Below are 23,032 nucleotides of genomic sequence, written 5' to 3' on the forward strand. Positions count from 1 at the left end.
TTTTTTGTTTTCAGTATTCATGGTTCTGTTTGGTGTCAGCCTATTTCTAGATTGTGTTTTGTATCTTGAACCAATAGTGATAAATAGTGCCTCAATGTGGTAAAGTTCAGAAAGCTGAAAAGAGATTTTCAGTTTTTTTCCTCTGCATTTGTTACTGAATAGGAAGTCATATGCAATTAATTCAGAGGAGAGAGGCACAAGGAAAGAGAATTCTCTTCTGAGTATTTTAGAAGTACTCAGAAGTACAGTTAAAGGTACAGTTAAACTGTACTTTTAGAAGTACAGTTAAAGGTTACTAGCTTAGGTTTGTAAATGACAGATGAAATTATATTTCTCAGGCCATGCTAACAATTTTGAGACTACTGACCTGTTCACTCCTGCTGTATTGTCCAGCCTCCTGCATGGACTGTGGAACTACATTGAAAATCTTATTTTACCTTAAGTTCCCTTCAGGATTTTAGAAGAAACTAAATTATTATTGGCATTTTTTGCCATTTTCCAGCTGTGGAGCTATGACAGATTAATTTATGATAAGCTTTCATTTTTGTGTCAATGTACTGCAGAATGCTGTTCTTTTGAGATCTTCAAGAATGATCTTTTTTTGTTATTTTGGTTGTACAGTTCATGGAATTATAGAATAAATTGGGTTCTGAGGACTCTGGAAGTCCAACCCCTCTGCTCAAAGCAAGACCAACTCAGAACAGGTTGCTCAGGGCCTTATCCAGTGAAGGTTTTGGTATCTCAGTGAGGATTCCACAGGCTCTCTGGGCAGCCTGTTCCAATATTTGACTGCATTATTGTAAATATTTTTCCCTAATACCTTATCAGAATTTCCTTTGTTGCAACTTCACACTATGACAAAATGCTGTTCATTTAACTGAGACAGTTAAACACCTAAATAAGGCTTTGGCAAGATTTTTTGGTCACTGCTTGACCCTCTGTATCCGAGTCAACCAATTGTTGTCCTGTCTATCTAGAAGATTTATCAAAAGTTTAACTATAATGGTTATCCATTAGGCCTCCTCAACAGCACGTTTCTGCCAGATGGTCAGCCCCATGCCTTCCAATTTTCTTCAGTCACTACAGGCTTTAAGCTGTTGAACTTTCTTATGACCTTCTGTTTTGCTGAATCCAAAATTGAAATAATCAATTTTCCATAACTTTCAGTTTATTTTATATCAGGGTGACTTTCAGGGTTCTTATCTATTGTGCAGGATTTGTAACCCTATTATAAATGCAGATAAATAATAAGAATTATAACATCACATGATATGTGAATTGTACTTCAGCTGGTGCCATTTGTAGGTTGCTTCTAAATATGACTACTTCTATGTTTTGCTCAGAAAAGTTGTTTCTCACTCTAAAGGTAAGAATAATCATTTTAATTTTAACTTACCAAATTCCATTAGACTTGGGTATGAATCTACTGTGATTTTCTATATGGAGATATGCCACACTTTATAGTACATCCCATTAACAAGCTTTTACTAGGTGATCTATGCGAAAAGAACACAAGATATTTCATGTGACCCAGTTAACTAACTCCTCCTTAGATAACTTGTATTCATTTTTTTTCCTATTCACTCCATCTCCTATTTACTCTTTCTTTGTACCATGTAATTTCCAACTCCATATCTGGAGTAATGCAATGTAATTCTGCTCTTTTCCTTTTCTGATTGTCTTGCCTATCTCATGAAATAAAAATGGCCTTTTTCTGATGTTACAGTTGGAGATGACATGTGGTGTGTATGTACTGTGATTTACCTCCCAGTTTTTCCATCACCTTAAAGATATTTTTGTTTGTTTATTCAGTGACTTGTATAGTATCAGTGATAGAAAAAGTATGGAAAGTGCTGTGAAACTGTGGGAGTATGGTTTTTAGCAAACCTACATGAGAAATAGCTGTTTGATACGTGGTACGCTCCAGTTGCTATAAATGTGCTATAAATGCACATACTAATTCTTAAAACAAAAAATAATTTTGCAACGTTGTTATTAAACTACATAGTTTTCGTATCTCCATAAAGAGTAAAAAAAAACCCTGTCCGTTATGCAGTGGGCGTCATCCATGGTATAACTGCAACAGATTAAAAGAGTAGTAGCGATAAAATAAAATATTCACAAGCATCTTTAAATATATAGGAAATAAATCAAGAATGAATATACAGGAAATAAATCAAGAATGGAAAATGATTGTAAAGAACATTACAAAGAATGTCAGGATCCCAATTTAACAGTGTGAAGAACCAAAGAAAAAATGACCTTGCAATATATTACAAATTGATACTGGAATGACACAACTTGATTATCTTCAGAAATACAGACATTTATACATTTGTGTCACTTTTAAATTATTAGTGAAAGATTCCAGGAAAATATAATTCAATCAAATTGAAATACTGAACTGAAGAATGAGAAGAATAAGTCATCTGAGCAATTTGGCAGGTAATTTCCATGGAGAAGGAACCATACTTCTATTGTAAGTAGATGTAATTTCTTCATCCAAAAACTCCTTCTGCCCCAACCAGTATTATAAATCAAACTCACAACAGTACAGAATTAAAAGACATAAAGGAAAAATTCTTTCCTCACCATGGGATTCTCGTGCATATTTAGGCCTACTGAAACATAGTCTCTGGCAGGTTTGTATGGTATAGAAGTGAAATATTTTATGCCTAATGCAATATAAAATAAATACATTTGTTCCAAAGAATAATAGTATGTCACATACTTTAATCCACTTTTTAAAATATATAACGCATGCAATCTACATGGGAAAAAAATGTACACATGAATTATCTGGAAAAAGCTGCAGTATTTCTGTCTTATAGCTGATGTTATCCATAGAAGAGGAATTTACAGTAGTGTATACCTCTTTATTGAACAGTAGCGTGTCAATTTAGTTAAAATATTAGCCCTGTTATTCAGTATAATGATTCTTCATAAGCACTAAGTGCCCCATCTAAGGAACAATTTAATTATGATCTGGCAAAATGTAATACTTGCTAGAGCAACACACTATTTTTTGTTGTATGGCTTGTGATTGAAGAATTTATATAGAAAAGACTACATGCAATATATGCAGTAGTGAGCTGTGGGCTTGTATGCTGTGAGTTTAGCTTATTAGTCTTATCATGAAAAGGGAAAGTGAAGACATGACAGTAACTGGCAAGATTGAGAATGTTATTAGGTAATGTATTTAGTAGAAGTCTAATGAATGTTCATTCAATTAGGAGAACTAATTACCATTTCAGTTTTTGTGAAAAAGCATTGAAAAGGTCTGCTAATAATTCTTTGTAAGTTCAGCCATGTAAGTCTTACAAAGCAGGATGCCCCCAAATGCTTTGAGAAGCTCAGTGAGCAAAGCTGAAGATCATCTGGAGGACCCTAGCACAGGAGGAAACTCCATGATCCTACGGAAACTGACCTAGAAAGTGTTTCTTAATCCCCTCTGACAGCTTTTCCTCATGGATGTTCCATTTCTGATAGATAGGTCTACAGTAAATGGACTAACTGAGACTTGTGGCCTGCAAAGTTAGTTCAGAGAAAAAACATTGCCAGAGATTATCAGCACAGGAAGCTTGATAAAAGCCACTTCAGAATATAAAACGTTATAGGCTGTTTTGTAACCTCTCTGTGATTTACAAGTAGCTCTTGGTCTCCCTTTTCTCCTTTGCAGTGATGTTTATTGAACCATTTGTTTCTCAAGGTCTAGTTGGCGTTGACCTTTGTTCAGTATTAACTAGCTGGCCCTCATATGAAAAAAGCTGAAAAGAAAGAGGGGGAGTTGGGTGGATAAAATCGGTAGGTTTGTCCTCTACTAAGAAATGGAGTCTTTATTTTCTAGTTTCAGATGGGTTTCTGTATTCTGAACTGGTCCTCCAAATCACATTCTGTGTCCTTATCTTTTCTCCTCCAAGTACTTTCTATGTTTTATTACATTTCTGGCCACTAATTGATTGCATATGATCAGTGAGCATCGAAGCCTTGAAAAAATCAAAATGTAACTTCTTGCTCATTTATTGCTATCAACAATAATGAATATATAATGCCTCTTTCCCAAACAATATATAGACTTTCCTGTACTCTTCCAGATGGGATTGAAGTGATTTCTGTCTAATAACTTCTTTATGGTTTGAGTTATAGCTAACTGAGACAATATTTGAAGGCTGGCTAATTGAGAGAACATTTAAGGGCTTTGCCTTTATTGAAACTATTGGTAGAACATTTCAGGCAGATACCTGCGAGGAAAAATATTTCAGGTTTGTGTCTGGGAAGAGAGGGGTTTTATGCTGAAATAAACATACAGAAAGAATACAGCTATTTTGGGAAGGAATCTGTTTAGTTCTTGGTAATGGGTTTTTGTTAAAAGCTGAAGTGTAGAGGTTGTTGATTAATTTGGGCTGAGGCAGAGTGTACCAGTATAAAGAAAGTCGTTCCTACTTTTAGGCTTTTTTCCACAGGTCACATTTTCCCTGTGTTCCTTGTGAAGCATATGGATTATGTACTGCATAATTCTTCTACTATTAGATATTTTTATGAGCCTATCAAAAGTGATCTTACTAGCAGCTAATCTAGCAAATTAAGATATGCTGTCTATGTGTTTATGTAATTTGGAGCATAAATTATTCAGTGCAGTACCCATGCCTCCTTCACAACTCTGCAAAACACCATGCAGGCTATGGAGCTTTAGAAATGGAAGCTAATTGCTACAATTAGCAATAGGATAAGTCACTTTGGACGTACATTACATGCTGTGCTTTACTAATTAATCATTTATTTTACTGAGAGAAATTGCAGCTATCTGTGGCTGGCATTAAAATTTAATGTTTCCAAAACAGTGCTTTTAGATTGCATTAGAAGAAATGAGAACTTTGGAAAATTTTGTCAGGATCGCTGTGAGACTGGCCACAACAGTTATCTGAGACTTGGGGGACAGAGTCAGACCGCTCAGTCCACAATTAGCCTGTTGAATGACACTGGCTACGTTACTTCTCCCCATGCATCTTTCACCTCATCAGTAAAGTGAGCATAATTACAGAGTCGTCTTTTATGCTATATTTGCAATGTACTAATATAAAGCACTTCAAGTTGAGTGTCATTTGTGATATTTTGCAGCCTGATTACGAAGCAATATTGAATAGGCCTTTAAACTATGTTTCTTAAAGACATTAAAGTATTTCCTGTGGTCCACTATGAAATGTATTGAGTTTACTAACGTTTGTCTGTTAGCCACTTAAGAAACAACTGCAAGTTTAATACACTGTAAAATACTGCAGGTTTTCTTCCTTTGAGTAACTTTGTAATTAGCCAGTGTAGCATTACTGATTTATTCAACAACTCTGCATTTAATGCAGTCCCTTTTATTAAGTAATTCACGCTGGAAATTGGTAATTCCTTCATTTCATGGTGTGTTGACACCGCATATACCCATAAATTTAAATAACTAATAATAAAAAGGTACTAGATTTAGTAATAGGAATTAACTTTATCATATAAAATTGCTTTTTCACTCGGAAATGCACTTTGGTACACCTTTGCTCAGCTGCTTGCAAAGAACAAGCAGAACACTCCACTGACACGCTTCGTTTGTCTGTGTTTGCTAGTAGCTCATGTCAGGGTAACTGATAGTACTAGGAGTTTGTGGCTGTAATCAGGTGTTCTCTTTGGCAGCATAGGTGTTTTATTCTAAGATAATCCATTAAAAGTTATTTAATAGTGACAAGGAAAACCAGCATTTGTTGTCGTGTTAGACATTCTCAAAGTACAAGAAAACTCCTTTTTTCACCATTTTTTAAGGTAAGCTATCTAGGGCAAATGCTGTGTCTACCATTGTCATGTATGCAGAGCAGGGCATATATGAAGCTCTGAATTAGGCCGTAGTGCTGTTATCCCAGTCTCAATCCTATTGCTTATGTTTCTTAGCTGAATAAGCCTTCGTTCAGCTAATAATAAAAAAAAAGTGCTAGAGAATCATCAGACTTATTTCGGTGCTTGCAACAACATTTAAAGTTTTTCTTTAAACTGTTAGCAGTTTTTTGATGGTACTTTGGAAAGCCATTTCCCTGGCAAACTGGGATGTGTTCTCCACTGACTGACTCACTTAGAAGGCCACTTTTAATATATTAAGTCGGGCATTTGGAGGAATGGTTTTAAGGGCGAAGGGTAAACAAAAAAGCTATATATGCATGTATCTTCACACTTTACAGCAGGTGCTGCTGAAGGTGTGTACGTTTGCTGACCCTCTGTGAGTACTTAATGAGTGTGAGGTTACAAGCTGTAATTGGCACACAGGTCTGCGGTTCTTGGTATCTGCGTAATCACGCTAATCTCAGCTCAACGAGAAGATGTTCTGAAACGGTCAAACTCAGTTATGTGGTTACCCGCACCCACTACAAAGTCCTTTTGCAGGCCACGTTCAAAGCTTTTTTGAGCCACGCTTTGAGATCATCTGTCCCAAATGAATACACTTAATTTTTAATACTGAAAAGTAGAGGGAGAGTGTTTCTCTCCCCCCTTTTTACTCCATTTGTTCCACCATTGACCTAGTGGCTTAAGCTTTGTAGACTAGCTACATTTGTGTCCTGCAGCTAAATTGAGACCAGATTCACCGTGAAACACCTTGTCCTCCCACATGTAGAGATCATATTGTTTTATGTGCCTTCTCCACGTATTCACGTGGCATTTGAATAGTTTCTTCCTTGTGCATTAAACTTCTGCTATGGTTCCCTGAGGGAAACATTTTCATATGGCACTGCGGTGTGCTCTGGGTCTGCAGATTTGCCTAGCGTGCTGCCCCAGCCTCCTCAACAGGCGAGTCTTAACAGCACCTTGCTGAGAAGCATTAAAAATAGCAGTGCCATTAATATGTAATGGCCCAACATCAGCAGTTCTGTGCAATTGTCTGTGATTAACTTGTGGCTGAAGACCATAAAATTATAAAAGCGACAAAAACGAAACCATTTTCCCATTTAGTACTTTCATGGATTTGATCAATTGCTGCAGGTCACTCAGCTAAATCCCACCTGACCCTCCTCGGCAATGGAGCTGATCACACCAATTACATTTTCTGATAAGTCTGCAAATACTGAAAAGTGCATTGCAAAATAATGAGCAGGCAGTGGAAGAAATTCAGAACGCGCATAGAAGTCTACAGAAGGAATTGATTGTACTCAGTTGTTAGAAAGAGCCTGTGAGTGGTTTTGAGCTAAATGGCGCAGTATGGGTGGTAGATGGAAGAGCTTCTGATAAGAAAACAAATCATAATGCCAGACTAACAAGGTTCCCAATGGGTTATCCTGTTCTTTTGACAAAAAGGAAATGGAAATAGGAGTGGGATGAAGATGAGTGCGAAACACCCAAGATGCACTGTAATTGGCTTTCCTACCCATTTTCTGGGATTGTAGATGTTAAAATACCAACCTGTCAAACAATTTTGCAGCTTTTAAAGAAGAATTTAGTCTGAGACTTATAGATGGTGCCATTAACTTGAAGTCCAGTAGGTTAAAAACAAGAATTATCCTAATTTAAATAGTTTGCCAATTTGAAATTTCACAGTCATGTATTCATGCCATTTTAAGATGTTTTTTTTTTTTCCCCATCATGATGGGTTTCAGAGACTTCCTGGAACAGAAAAATGACTGATTTGTGTAGATAAAGCAGTAAGGCTGACTGTATGCAGCAGTTGCCATAAAGGGATGTACAAGAGGAATAGAAATGTGTTAGGTAAAAATGTAGGTCTAGTTTTCAGATAGTGGAGGGTCAGCTGTGCATATAGTTATACATTTAAATATTTGTGTTTGTATATAAGCATATAGATGCTCTGGCAAAATTTAAATTTAATCTCTTAATTAATTGTCCCTTATCTTTCATCAGCCAGAGTTTATGGAACAAGCCCTCGTGTAATCGCAAGGGAGATTCTCACAGTTCATAGCATGGATCTTGGCATAGCTCTGTGCTGCAGATTTATTTAATGTTTCCTGTGCACGGTGCACGCCATTACTTGGAAAAAGATGCACTGAATGGCTTGTAGCCCAGGCTATCAGTAGAGTGCTGATCGTTTTCATAGTGGAAGAAAGAAAAGACACAAAAACTGTAGCGATACCATGCTTATAGAAATTCATGAATTTAGCCAGAATAATGCTTTGATTCTGTGCAATCTGGCTCCCCTTTAATTCTTGAAGATCAAGTGATTTGTTTGGAGGGTAAAATGATGGTTCCCAGGGACAAAAAGAGAATCCTCCTTTTGTACTGGAAGTCACACGTTTGGGACGTTTTCTACACCTGCTTTTGTAATTGTCCAGAGCCATTTTTGGTAGGAACATGTAGTTTTTATCAACACATATAGAAGAAATACTGCATATGTCCAGTACTCTGTATTTCTCTGCTTTATCTATCTTGGTGTTATAAATAAAGCAGTTCTCTGCCTGCGGAGGTCAGAGCCTCAGCTGGATGTGAGGTCCCTTTAATCCAGCGGGTTCTTGGAGCCTTTTCAGAAGCTACTCCCTTCATCTTTCCTTTCACTTAGTTTTTCATGTTCACTATGAGTTCCCCTTATAGAGACAATGATCATCCATGTGATTAAGAGCTTATCAATGAATAATGCAAAGTTAGTTCACACTTGCAATTATTTTTTAAATATAGACTGAAACTTTAAATATAAACTGAACTTCATCTGTTTTCTCTCCTGGACTCAGTAAAAATATTTGGCAAGTTGTCAGGTGAAAGCAATCTCCTCACATATGAGCCGAAAAGACAGGACTCTTCTTTTTATGAACAGTTCTCATATCAAATCTATATGAAGATAATCTATCTAAGAACAAAGATATGCTCAGAAATAGCTGATATTACCTCGGTAGAAACTGAACGTATCATAAAACAGCTAAACAAGGAAGCAGTTTGATGACAACCCCTTCTCTTATCTCTTTCAAGCAGGGTACAGATAACTGGAATGAACGGCTAACCCAGGATCACTTATAGCCTAGGATTTTTTCTTTTTCTTAAGTAGGTCTCTTTTTCCTATTCCTTTTGGTTGCCTATTTTGAATATGAGGAAAACAGCTGTGGCTCTCAGGTCACAGCTACAAAATGTTGCTGTGGAAAATTGAGGCTCAGGTTTCTACTACTTGCCACTCCAGGCAAATTCTCTTCTAAAATTCTTCTTCACTTTGGATTCAAACTGTATTATGAATTCAGCTCAGGGGTGAAATTCATGCTTGAACCTCCAGTGTATAGCTATCCAATACCTAGTCATCTACATAAGACCTCTGCTACTGTTAAACTCTTGGCCGTATGCAGGCAAAGCAAGCATTTTTGTGCGAGTCCTTTGCTATAAGAATGAATATTTCTCCTTCTCTTCAGTTCTCAAACCCTGGGAGGTTAGGAGACCTAAGAGGCTTTCTTTTCATTTTCTCTACCTTTATGTCATGATGCAGCACTGGATCAGATGATTCCTTAAAGTTGCACTCCTAGCCTTTCTGATTTTCACAATTGCTTATGCACGGCGCTATGGAACAGTGAACCTGTCAAAATCAGACTAGCAAGGTGTATGTAGAAAGAGAATGCTTAGTGTGTCTAGCTGCATTATGGATAAAAGATTTACCAAATTCATCAGGGAAAATCTAAACAAATCAGAGGAGTCAGTTATTTGGTATTATTCACGTGGGACCTTTCTTGATTTGCTCCATCAGAAGGAGAAACTGCATTCATTCTGGGCAGGTTACTTTGACATTTAAGCAGAAAGCTAGCTGCTTTAGCATATCCAAGCTGAACGTTCGAGGTAAAATCTAAGATAACCTGGAATGAAAATATTGTTAATCACATTGACCGTGGTAAAACTGGTCAACTATCGTAAGTATAAATTGGCTAATTCTCTTTTCGTTAAAGATCTCATTCAGAGCTCATTGAATGGAAAGCTCTGTATTGATGTTAGCAAGCTTTGGATAACTCCCTAAATGAATAATACAGTGACATCAACATGAATGTGTGTTTGTAGTTTCCATTTGTATGTGATTGCAATTATAATCTGAATACAAATGGTGATGCTGGCCTGCCTTTTTTAATTGTGATTATGTGTGTGTGTGTGTGTGTGTGTGTGTGTGTGTTTCTGTGGGTAAAACGCAAGTGTGTAGCTGTACATTATATAGACACTTTTATAATAATCAGATTAATTATGAAGATACATGTGTTTGTGTATGTATACACACATTTGGGTACAGTTCTTACAAATATATCTAAAATAAGCCTACTGTTGTCTCTTGATAATTTAAGTGATGATGGTAAAAAAAATCTCTATCTTTTTTTTTTAGATATTGAATTTGCTGCTAAAAACCTAAGCCATGCTAAAAACAATTCCAAATGGAAAATATTTTTAAAATCTATATTTCTTAGATTACTCTTTAGATATTAATCTTTCCTATATTGTTTCATCTGCCATTGGACTCTTATTTCATGACTGACTTTTCCAGAGAGTGTGAACTTCTGTATATTTCTTCTGACCTCTATGATTAATGTCATTCTTAGTTATGCCTTTTTTATTGAGATGTCATTATGTTTTGACCATGCAGGTTTCATTTGTATGTTTGGTCTGGCAGTTTTGCCTGTTATATCTTACCATATAGTGTAGTTTTCTGGTACAAGGCAATATTTGGATGTTGCTCTATTATGAATTCATATAATTCAGTAATTTTCCCACACCTTCAGTATCTTATCAGTTTATCTCATGCTTATTCTAAATGTTATAGCAGCTTCTTGGGCAATTAATTAGATCAAAATCTAATCATTTAATATTTGTGTCCCAGATTTACTTGTAGTTTAATTATGTAGTATTATTTGGATAAATTATTTTTCCTGTATTCTAGTCACTTTGGGACTTGTGTTACATACTACTTAATAGGCCAGAAAGTTAAGAATTAGTATGCAATATTCTTCTCATTATTTTGATATTATGCAGCTTTCTTCCCCTACAATGGGTTACATTTATTTCCGTAAGAGTACTATAGACGATAAACAATGCTTAGAGAAGCATTGCTTAATTTCTTGACAGCTTTTAGAGATTAAAAAAAAAATCAAGCTATATAAACACAAAGTTTCTGCTGTATAATTCAGCAAACTTGAATTAATGTTGGTCCTATAATATTGTAATATGACTATGTTCAGCATAGCGTTGTTTAAATTGATACTATTTATAAGTGATTTTCAGACGTTTGTACAGTTAGCTAAAATGCAATATGGTCCTGCACACTGTACTGGAAAACAGTTGAGATTTTGGCAGTTTGATAGGGTGTGAGTCTTATGGAGCATCTTTCTGTCAGAGCTGGAGAAGGCACCTTGACCATGTCATTTGGTGACAGAATCACTCCAGGTCTTCAAAGGCAGCACTTACTCATGTTCTTCTCATTTGTTCTTTTAGGAGGACCGGGATATGAATAGATGTGTAGTGAATCTTCAAGGGAATATTTTCTTGTACTCAATTCTGTCTTTTAAGAGCTCACTTATTTTGTCTGTACCATGCTCTTCATTCCATTTTCTACAGAATCGACATGGAAATGAATCTTTTTTAATATCCTGGGATTTGAAAATATGTGTTCTTTTTGAGCTGTTTCACTGTGTCCGAATAATCAAAATCTTCTTGGCCCTAAACTTTTTTTTTTCACTCGTACATTTTTTCTGAGAAATGCAGTGCCAGGAATGATTAATAGCTTTATTCATGTGTGTCATTCCAGAAGGCATTGTGTGTAGATTACACCAGAAAAACCTTCCAATGTATCCATCTTGGTTTTTAATGTTAAATTTCAAATTCTTGCTCAGCAGTGTAGCTGGGCAAAGGAGAGGATGTGAAGGAAAAGTGCAGAAATTGGAAGAGGAGAGAAGTGGCAAATTGAGAACTAAATGTGTGCAATAGAAATGCTTCTCTGGAAGGCTTGTTGTTTGAGCTGGTCTGGCACCCTGACAGAGCTGCTTCTCTACTTGCTACTTGCTGGAGCAAATAATTTATCCTGACACTAACCTTGCCAGTACTGCAAGAATCCTATGTCGCAAAGATTAACAACTTCTCCCTTGCTTCTAAGGACAAATATGCTTTATTTCTTGTTTCTGGATCTTCTAGTCATCTGTCCTACTGGTGTTGCTTTGTTTTGTGGGTGTATGTGTTTTAGCAAGTATTTTATGAACTCTTGTAATAAGATCTCGTAACTGAGCTTTTTTGCTTTCTTGAGCCCTTTTTTTCGGCAAAGCAACATTGCGTCACATGACAGTTGAACCTCTGGTCTGTTGTCCCAAATACCGCTAGCATTAAAACATTTCTCATTCTGGCCACCTGAGATCTATATTTAGTGTTGTCTCCTGATATACAAATGTGAGCTTCAGTGTGAACGGAAAGGGGGAAGGCAATGCTCTGTGAGAGCTATCGTTCCAAACGGGTTATAAATCAGGAGTTTGACCTATTTACATGCTGTATGCTGAAATTCTCAAATTATCCGCTGTAGAATATTTGTTTTCAGTGAGATATGTACTGATATAGCATGGTTGGCAAAATGTAACGTATAATTGACGCAGTTCATCTTCAGATTTGCAATTAATGTGTAAGAGATTTCCTCGAGCCAACTGGGTGATCAGAATCTGCAGTACTTGAATGAGGTGCAGGTCTGCCTACACACAGTCTTGTCCCATGTGTGCCAAGGTACTTAAGAAAACAAACCAAGAAACCCAATTGCAAGCAAAAGGATCACATAGCCTGCCTTGAAAATCTGCCCTTATGCAGTTTATTAGGCATCCTACAATAATGGTCTAAATTCTAGTAGTAAAAAGCTTTTGTAATTTGTAACACCTTTTTACTGTAGTAAACTTTTGCTATAGTATTTGTGTCAGATTAGCTGCACAGTAACATCATGTAAAAATGAAGTGCGTATCACAGGAGAAAATGTACTGCAGGAATTTTAAAAGTACAATTTGGTCAATGACATTATTCATAAATCTTCTTGTTCATCATCCAAAGGTAGCAGGGTCACTCAACTTTTTTTAGAAAGAAAAAATATCTTAGGAGTGAGGAAGAACATATTGGGAAGAGAAGCTCATAATTGCATAACATATGGGATCTATTTTAAGTTGGAGGTTACTTGGTAATGAAATTGTGAGAATTAACTTAAAGCAAGATGCGTTTTCCTATTCCCATATTAGATGTTAAGGACGAGTTTTGTTTAGAGCAGTTTCTGCCCAGCAGAACGTACTGATAGCTCGTAACATTGGCAGATAGAAGAGAGGATGTTGTGCACCGCTGGATACGAGCAAAGTGACTGCTTGTACCAAAGTACGGTGTTTAGTTTCACGCTGTGCTTGACAGAGAGCTGAACTTAAAATAACATTAATGAAAACAAGGCTTAATTTTTCAGACAGCTCAAGCATTTTTTGTATTTATCTGATTTTATGTTGAATCATTTGAACAACTCTTAATTTTCACTGAAAACAAATAGGCAGTCTACCCTTCTTCTCAATTTCAAATAGTAGTCTGCCTCATGCCGTGATCTTACAGCCTAAATAATCCCCGGTGCTGTTTTTGTCATGAATGTCTGACTTCCAATTTTCTACATGAGTCCAACACGTACCAGCTCAGCTGAAGTATGTTGTAGAGGCCTTCATGAAACTGAGCTGAAGCCAATCTGGCAACTTGAATTTGCAAGTTGTAATATAGCCAGTGCACAGCAGGTGGCACACCTCATGCTCTGACCATCTATAAGGGCCATAGAGCCCACCTGAAACAACTATCCAAGCTGTATCACGACACCAAATATCTGAGATTCTGCGCTATGGCCTCTTCTACTGGCAATGTCTCCTGCTTTCATTCTTGTATCTAGAGCAAGCGCATGCTTAGCTATTCTGATAATGGTGAATATATAGAAAAGAAGGTTTTTGAAACAACTTGGATTTAAGCGCCATTAGATAGTGGACTTAAACCAGTGATTATGATGCTTTAACTTCTGCTGTAGTAGATGAAAATAAAACGACAGCTATATGAATTTATAGTTACATTCCTTTAGCTGCTCTGCTGCTGAACATTTTCTCCCTCTCCCCTCACTCTGTCACACTTCTAAAAAGTACTGCAGATATGGTTCAAATTTGGAAAGCTAGGAATTTCAGCATCTCAACAGTTTGACCGAATTTCCACATTCAAGGCCTTTGTGGGCGTTAAGACCCTTTTATATGCGTGTGTGCGATACTGTTGCATTCTCAGCACGGCAATTTGTTTATAACTCTATTCTTCTGCCTACTAACTGTGAAATCCAGCCATATGGAAAAAGAGTTCAATCATCGGTTTTATTTTGAAAGTCTGCCTATTACAATTGTTTTCTGTTTTGGACTTGACCATGAAGAGATCCTTATCTGTGAAAATTAAAAAGCTTTGTTGTTGCTGCAACTGATTTTGATTGATTATAGCACAGAACTATCACAGTACAAATTTGTTCAAGCTAATTCTGTTTACAAAAATAATCTTCACCTGTAACTCGAATAATTATTGACATGCTTTAATGTAATGTTAAGAGTTTCTCAAGCCGAATCAGTTCCTGAAGTTAGATGACTGTAAAGAGAAAGCTACGATGGCTGCGTGGCTCTGACACTTACTTCCAGTGTGCCACTGCGTTATAGGTATCACTTTGGGCAAAAGGCCCGTTAAGTCTTCTGTCAGAGAAATGGATGATGCCGTCTTGATCTGCGTCTTTCCTGTGTGGTTCAAACATTCCTCCTCTTCCTTTCGTGAGCACTGCCAAATGTTGTGAACGTGTGTGAACGTGTCGTGAGCATTGCAAGAAGCTGATATCATTTTAATTTGCTCCATCCAGAGGTGATTAATTCGTAGCAAACTTACTGCTACCATATATATCATTGGCCTCTTGCGCCACATATGCACATCACTTTTTCTATTACCTGTCTTTTCCAGTGAGTGTTTGATACAAAAAAGTCAGTTCAGGGCTTTCCAGTAACTATAACAGGCACCAACTGAGAATTGACTCCAAAAGAGTCTTCCATCTCCTTTTAAATAAATTCTATAGGATTTAATGCAGAATGAGAAGTCTTTGTTAAGGTTTTTCTTAGGTCTATCCTCTACGTATTAATAGAAGAGTATATGTAGAGTTTTGTATGACTCAAAAGGCCTATTAAAAACTTAATATTTTTGGTGGAACCCTGTACACTGATTTGGTTTTGTTCTCACCTTCTTTGATTGTTAAAAGACAAAAAAATCAGTCTCTAAGGATATGCTTTCTGTGCACATACACGTTTGTATGCCTGTCTAACAACACTGCATCCTGTAAAATGTTTACGACTTTTAGACTTAGGCAAGTCTTACTGCCAAATACTCACACAGCGTTGCACAAGAATGGTAATATTAATTGCTTGTGAACAGAAACTTGAAGTGATTTTAAAGGCTTACATGTGTGTGCATGTAAGTAAAATGACTTTAGGAAATAGAAACAAGGTTGTCTTAAGTTCTCTTAAAGGCAAGATACTAGGCCAGTGTATATGTACTGAATTAATGTATAGCTTTAAATTAAACCATACTTTTAGGCCCGATCTTCAGGAGTTTTTGCACCACTAGAAGATTTTTCTGTTGCTTATTTGTCTTTCTGTATGATTTTTTAAAAGGTCAGTTTTCTCAGATGCTGATTAGAAGAAGCAGTAGACCTAGGAAGAAAAGGTAAACATAGCTTTGGAAAGAAGGAAATAAGAGTTATAGCATGCAGAGAACAAAAGGCTTTTGAGATTACCTGAGATTCCTTCTGAGCTTATTTCTTGGAGAGGATAGATTTTTATAAAATATGTTTGTGTGTGAGATGAACAGTCATGTAAAACTTCCAAGAGGCACTTGTAAGCAGACACTTCTACATCCTTACTGCTGTTAAACTATGCCCACTGTGAAATGCCCTCAGGGAGCAGAAGCAGTTATTTTGGAAACAATATATGGGATGGTGAGAGCTTGGTGATTTATCCTAGTTAGCTGCTGCTGCTTTTTGTTTCAAAAATTTTAGCAAATGTTTCTTGTGGTCTTAGTTTTTCACTCTGAAAAAGATAGAAACCCAAGAGATTTTCATCTGGTGCTTACTCATTCTCTCATATAAAATTGGTTTTGCTCAATGCTGAGACTACAGAAGATCAGCTAGGGTAGTGTCAGCCTTTCAGCACATCTGCATATGCAGCAGCTGGCAACTGCTCTTCTTAGAAGCTGCCCAAGGAAGAAACATTGTCCCATTTCCTGCCTTGCTCTTCCTTTGGCCTGGGGAAGATCAGGAAAGAGAAGCAAACTGCTACTGTTCTTCAAGGAGGGAATCTTATTTCTTACGTTGTGCCTGTCCTGCTGCACTGACGGCAAGTTGGTGAAACTAGACCTCTGCCTTCTCTTGATATATAGCCTCAACACAGATTTGGCAGGAAGGGAGACTTCACTGGGCAGTCACCAAGGGAGTCATTAGACCAGAACAATTTCTGGGTAGGTCAAGGTTGTGGGAGGAAATAATTTGTTCTTCTACGTGGCTGAGAATGCATCACCAAGATCTGACCTTCTGAAATTTCCATGTATGAAAAAAGCCTTTCTTTATTTTCACATTAGGCAACATGTACTAGCATGCAAGTCATTTGCACACATGCAGAACAAAAAAGAGGTTCTTTTTGAAGTGGCCTTTGAATGTACGATATGTGCTTGTATATTTTTCTAGTGCATCTGTGAGTGGTGATCACAAACCTGTCACATGCACGTTTACCTTTAGATATTAAAGAATACATGAGACAGACCAGACAACTAACTAGACTTTTTTTCCTACAAGGAGGGCCAGCATTCATGGACATATGTCCTACTTACATTTGCAAAATGAAGAGCCTTCTGAAATGGTGAACATGTTTTCTGTCTGATGCTGACACAGGCGTTTTCTGATGCTTGCAAGTACATTTGCAGATTGCAGAGCCAAGGAAGTTTCACAGCATGACAGACCAAACTCCAAACGTTGTTGCTGAACACAGGGGAAGATGAAATTATCCTTTTTTAAACTTCTGTCAGTCATTATACGTGATGGCAAACTTCAACTTTAAATCGGAACTTAGTGGAATAAAAATAGCTAGGAGTAAAATTAAAACAGAATATAGTGAAACTAACCTCTTTGAATGGGCTACTACTTTCATAAAGTTCTAATGAAAGACTTGGAGATGGCAAAATATATCACTCTCAGTCAGGAAAAAAGATTGATAGCCTTAAAATGTGTCTTGTCTTGCCAAAAATAATCTTTATGCTAATGGACATTCCTTATAATATTGCCTATAGGTAATTAGAAATTATGAAAGAGGGCAGGAGACCTTGAGTTCACATTAATAAAGTAGTACAGTGAGGGAGGATTGAGAATAGCTAATGTGTACTGCTTTCTGGCAGACAATATGAGAGATTATTGAAAGGATATTTAATTTTGATACTAAATCAAAATTATGGTAGAAAATGGAAGACAAACTTTTCTAAAAAGAGGATAAAATTAGATATTCTTTGGCTATTTTTAATGATAGGTTCAAGAATAGTAAAGAATCTTTTTATAGCTGCTTCCCTCACTGAGAACAGACTTCTAGATGTGGGGATATTTAGATGTGGTTTTCAATTTGAAAGACTGTAGTCAGAGAATGGAGACGAAAATCCCTCAATACATGAGCGGTGAAAGAGAATGGTAAAGGCCTTGGTATGGCCATAGAGTAGTAAGCTGTGGGAAACTGAAAATTAAATATATCTGTCGTATATGTCCTTATCTGACTATAAGGAATAGACTGATAACCGTCCTTCCAGAAGGAGTTTGCAAGTATGTACATGGGAAGGAAATGAGAATACACGAACTGAAAGACATTTTTCAAAGCAGCGTTAATGTGTAATAGGAACTTATAACTATGGGGCTTTGGTGGAGCTTTTTGTCTATGTTCAGATGGGACACGCTGAGCTCTGAGAAACAGTGTTAAGGATGGTCATGTGAGGCCTCAAGCTTTTCCGTATGATTTCTGTAAATAAAAAAGTGATATAGGATTGAGTGACAAAGGCATGTTGAGTTCGTTCATCTATTAGAAATTCTGTGCTGCTGCTACTTTCAGTGGCTGATTCCAGAACTCTCACAGCTTTGGGCAGAATTACCTGGCTTGCTGTAACCATGAGTATATAAACTTGAACAAAAACCAAAATGATTCAACCAGTTTTGATTTCTTCTGTAAATCCAGAACTTCCACTAGCTTCTGGAATGTAATGTGGACTCTATGTATGTATATATGTACCATAAAGATTGAAGGAGGGGAAAGAGAGATGCAGTTTTCTATTCTGTTTTTGTAACTGCATACACAGCAAGAAAAGTAAAAAATGAATACATTAAGACAAAGACATGATGAATAATATAAGCCTCAGTAAGGATTATTCTTTTTGATTAACTCTTCTTGGGATTTGCATTGAAGTTCACCTGTGTCACAGTGACCCATGTTGTTTCAGTTTTGACGTTAGCTTCTCTGGTGCACGTCCTGAGGTGGCTGAACCTCACTCTGCAAGATTTTATCATCTGAGTCTAGAGCGTTTTAGGGGAAGAACCCTGCCTTCCTGCAAAGGTTCTTGCAAACTTCTACCTTATCACAAACCGCACTCTTGGAATTTGTATACACTATCAAGGCATAAATTAAGTTATTTTAAGGACTGAAAGGGCTTGATTTTAAGTGTTGAATACCATTTGATAGGTGCTCGGGTATCCCATCTGGCTTCTAGGTTCTTGAAGAGTCAAGAGGGTCTGCTGTAGGTCCTATTTGCTATCTGTCAGCCTGTGTGTATGACTCAAATACCCTAGGATATCTCTTAGATAGGTAGATAGATAGATATATATGTGTATATATATGTGTGTGTGTATATATATATATTTAGGCAGCTGAACTGCACCTAGAATTTCAAATCAAAAACTGAACAGGTCAAGACAACTGCAGTGGAACTGCGTTTCAACTTTCTTACAGCACTGTAGACAGCAACAGAGCATGAAGCTAGGGAAATGTTTGCTCCAAATGTGTTTGCTGCTGCAGGGCTACCCATGAGGACATCTCTATGCTATTTGTCATCTAGGAAAGAGAAAAGACATCATTGGTTTCCCTAATGCTACTTTCCTTATTGTAGTCTTTCTTTTTAAGGAAAGATCTTGAACAGAAATTTAAAAAAAAGAAAATGAACAAATAAACAAAAAATAAAATCTGGCTTTTTATGTGCAAGTCTCATTAACTTTTAGAGAAGAAAGCCTAAATTTCCATTTTTGAGCATTGTTAAGCATGCGGTAAAGCACTGCAGTTACAAGACTTAATGCCAGTATCAAGCCCTCACAGCTTGCCTATGTCTTTCAGAAGAAACTTTTCAAGTGAGGCAAGAATGACACTAAAATAGTACATCTAACAGCACCATCAGTGCTTTTCTGCTAGGTTTAATCTTTGAGGTTGTGGGCTGTTGCTTTTGAAGCTCAGGTTTCAGCGAGAGTGTATATTAGATTTAGTAAGCTATTTGATTTCGTTATGAGGCATAGGTCTGCTGCGTTTTTCTGCCTGTACAATCCACCTGCCTTTGCAGAGAGCATTCCTGTGGGAGTAGGAGTGTTTGTATGATGATGAAAAATTAAACCTTGCATTTGATGCTCCTTTTAGTGAGTCTCTGCAAGTGGATATGGAAACACTCTCTGTGTCATCGGCTGCTGCAGTAAATATGTGGTCGTAATGATTTATGTGCATACGTATTTGTCACTTTTTCCAGTTCCTAGTGGATACCCAAGGAGTGTTGTTATTACATTTCCTGTCATACTTGGATGCTTTTTGTCTAATGCTTGTTTTTATCAGTTTCTCTGTATGCCAAGTGAAGGAGCTCTGTTAATCCTCCTTTCTGTGTAGGAAACATAAGGAGACGTATCCGCTTCAGAGCTGCTTTCTACACACAAATAAATACAAACCTATCTGAAAGAGCTGTCAATGTTAACCTGGAAACGAGCAGATGTAGGATATGCCTGCCGTGCAGCGACTGCAGCTTGTGTAAACACAGCGGAGCTTGCTTTAAACTCCAGGTAGCTAGTAATGTAGCTGCCACACCGTTAAGCACAACATGAGCTTCAAAAGCTGAGGCTTTGAATGGGTTCAGAGGCAGCCTTAGCACTGATGTGAAACGCAGGCCGCTGCAGCTGCCGCGCTGGCAGTGCCCAGATTAGTTAGATGAAAGCTGGGGGCGGGGGCGTCTTGCTGAGCAACAGGGTTTTCAGTGTAGTCTTTTGTACGGTTACAGTGGTGCATTGGCTTAAGGCCCTTCCCTTTCCCCTTCTGGAAGGAAATGTAGAAGCGAATTCTACAACGTTCCTCGCAGTTGTTTCTGTTATTTTTATCAGTGTCAAACGGTGTTATTTGCAGTGTGCAGGTGCTCTCTCCCTCAAGCTGGTCCGCGTTTCGTAGAAGCCTGTCAGTGTTTAAAAAAAAAAAAAAAAAAAAAAAAAAAAGGACGGACAGGCTGCTATTAACAATCTCCTATGTAGTGATGCTAAGATTTTTCTTAGCGCACAGTGTAGGACATATTAATGTTCATAAACTCTTTAGGCTCTCAGCTATTCACTCCATTCTGAGTAAATTTCCTCACTATTTCTCTCCGAGGAAATAATATTGTCCACACTGTGTGATTTTTCAGGGTATTCCCAAAGAAAGTGAAAATTTCTCAGCAACAAGGTCAAAAACCCTCCGGAATTACCCAGCAGCAATTACATTCATCATACACAGCTTTCTAGCGGTCTCCTGGCCTCACTAATTGCCTATAGTGCAAAGTAATTTTGTGTCTAAAATGCCTTATATGCCTGAAGCTCGAGTACAGGCCAGAAGGTAGGCCAAAAGTTTTAACCGATGAATCAGAGCAAAATCCAAGCCAAGGGCTTTTATTCCTGCATGTTGCTTCTAACCAGAGCAGGCAAGGGGCAACCTCCCATCCTCCAGATAGCTTAACAAATAGGCATCAAACTGCAGTGTAGGACATGTGTTATTTGTAAGAGTCTGAAGACTGCTATGTCTCCTGGCAAAGTTCACTTTTTCAAGATGCTTTGTGTATCTCCCAACAATTAGGAAAACGGGACTCGTGCCGTACAAGCGGGTTATTACACAGTGTGAATCTGCATCCTCTCTTGTGTGTGTATATACGTGCGCATGGACATACCCACACATACTCTCTAGCTTTTACTCTTTGGTAGACACAAGAAACATCACTTTTTTTGGCAAGACTTTTTTACATTGTTTTAAAACATTAAAAGAAATTAACTTAAGTATCTTGGTTTTCATTGTGTTTTATAATAAACAAACCAATGCAGACCACAAACAAACCATCTTCATTTCCTTCCTTCTATTTTCCTTCCTCCTCCTCCTCTTCTCCCTTCTCCTTTCCACTGCCTGGTGGCTACCTGGGAAGAATTAACAGCCTGAGAGGTTATGTTTTGTGGAGTGATGCTGCTTATGGGTCTTCCCTTAATTAGGGTTGATCGCCAGAGTAGCTTTTTTTTGCTTGTTTTTGTTTGTTTGTTTATAGAACAAGATCTCTCACAGCTTATACTGTCCGTGAAGGCAAGATGGATATTCTGAACAATTTATTTTTGAATATTTCAGCATAGTGACTCCTGGAAGCTAACAGAGCGTTCACCCATAAGTCAAGTCAAATTTGAAGCACTCGGCAATGACATTTCCCTGTGTATTTTTATAGAAAAGCTTTTTTATCCTCCATCTGGATGCTTTGGTATGAATTACCCTGGATGGTATAAATTACTGTAAATTAGAAGATGCTGTGTTTCTGAGATGGCATCTTTTATTCCTGATCCTGAAAAAAAGCACCATTTTCATTCATTTTTAGTGTTATGTTAGGATATTGCATCTTCTTTACTAAATATGGCTTGTCTGCTGCAATGAAGGATATATTTTATGCTCAGCTTGCCAGAGTGCCCTTTGCTATCATTCAGCATGATATAATAGTAGCTTGGATGTCTTTTACTTTGCCTACACCATTTGCAGTATGGGAAAATTATGAAATCGTGATTTTATTGTCGCTTGTCAAGAAGGCCTGAAACCGTCCCTTATTTTATACCTTCACGTCTCATCTTGCAAACAAGAGAGGCGTGGGTATTTACTTCAGACTACTAAAAAAGCAAGAAAGGAAACTCACATTTTGAGTAAAATATGGCATAAAATGCCAACAAAGGCAACAGAGACTCTAAAATAATGGTCAGAGGTTTTGTGCTCAAAAAGCTTTAAATGTGAGTTGTCTTGTTAATTATAATTTGTCCTGCCATTAGGAGTCTGAAATTTTGATTCTGAAAGAGCATGCATAATTCAGTCATATTTTAAATTTACTATCTGTGAGGAGGTGCCAACTTTTTGCTAGTTTTTGGAACATTTAGGGCTAGACTGGCAACAGCTGCCCATAAACTCGCGTTGTCTGTCTCACATACCTCCCAAAGTACCTTTCCTCTCTCGCTGTCTTTTAAATCTCTCTGCTTTCATAATCTTTCTCAGTATTGTATGTGATGGTTTTGTGATTAAAATAGTTTTACTGAAATTCTGAGAAACAGGGATGCTTATTTATCTATGAGTAATAGAAAGCAAGAGAGTTGCACTGGTGCACATAAATAAATTAAATGTATTCCAAGAGTTGAATCCAAAGCTGTTCCCTAATCCAGTCTTGAAGTTGTGCAGTAGCTTGGATGTTGATCTGAAAATTGTAACTGGCTCAGCCTCACTGAGGATACGTTCCAGCTTTGAGTTGAAAGCCAACCTCTTGCGTGGAGGAGGGAGTGGGAGCGTGGGTTGGATCAGGCTCTGGACCCCTGTGATGCCAGCTCTCTTCTCCTTCTTGTGTCAGCTTGTAACGAACAGCGTTACTCTCTTCTAACCTCTATTGTTCCAAGAGCCAGATGGCGTTCAGTTCATTAGAAGAAATGGATACTGCTAATGTTGAGTAGTATCCTGGCTAACGGCAGTAGACAGTCCAAGACAGACCATCGAAC

At 37.5% G+C, this 23,032-nt stretch overlaps 1 protein-coding gene across 7 annotated transcripts in view; it reads left to right on the top strand.

Annotated features, from left to right (window-relative positions):
• Positions 1-23,032, top strand: part of CCSER1 (coiled-coil serine rich protein 1) — a 705,894-nt gene that overhangs the window by 278,121 nt on the left and 404,741 nt on the right. The window lies entirely within an intron of this gene.

This window comes from Struthio camelus, chromosome 4 (genome assembly GCF_040807025.1).
Source record: "Struthio camelus isolate bStrCam1 chromosome 4, bStrCam1.hap1, whole genome shotgun sequence".
In the NCBI taxonomy this organism is placed as follows: Eukaryota; Metazoa; Chordata; class Aves; order Struthioniformes; family Struthionidae; genus Struthio; species Struthio camelus.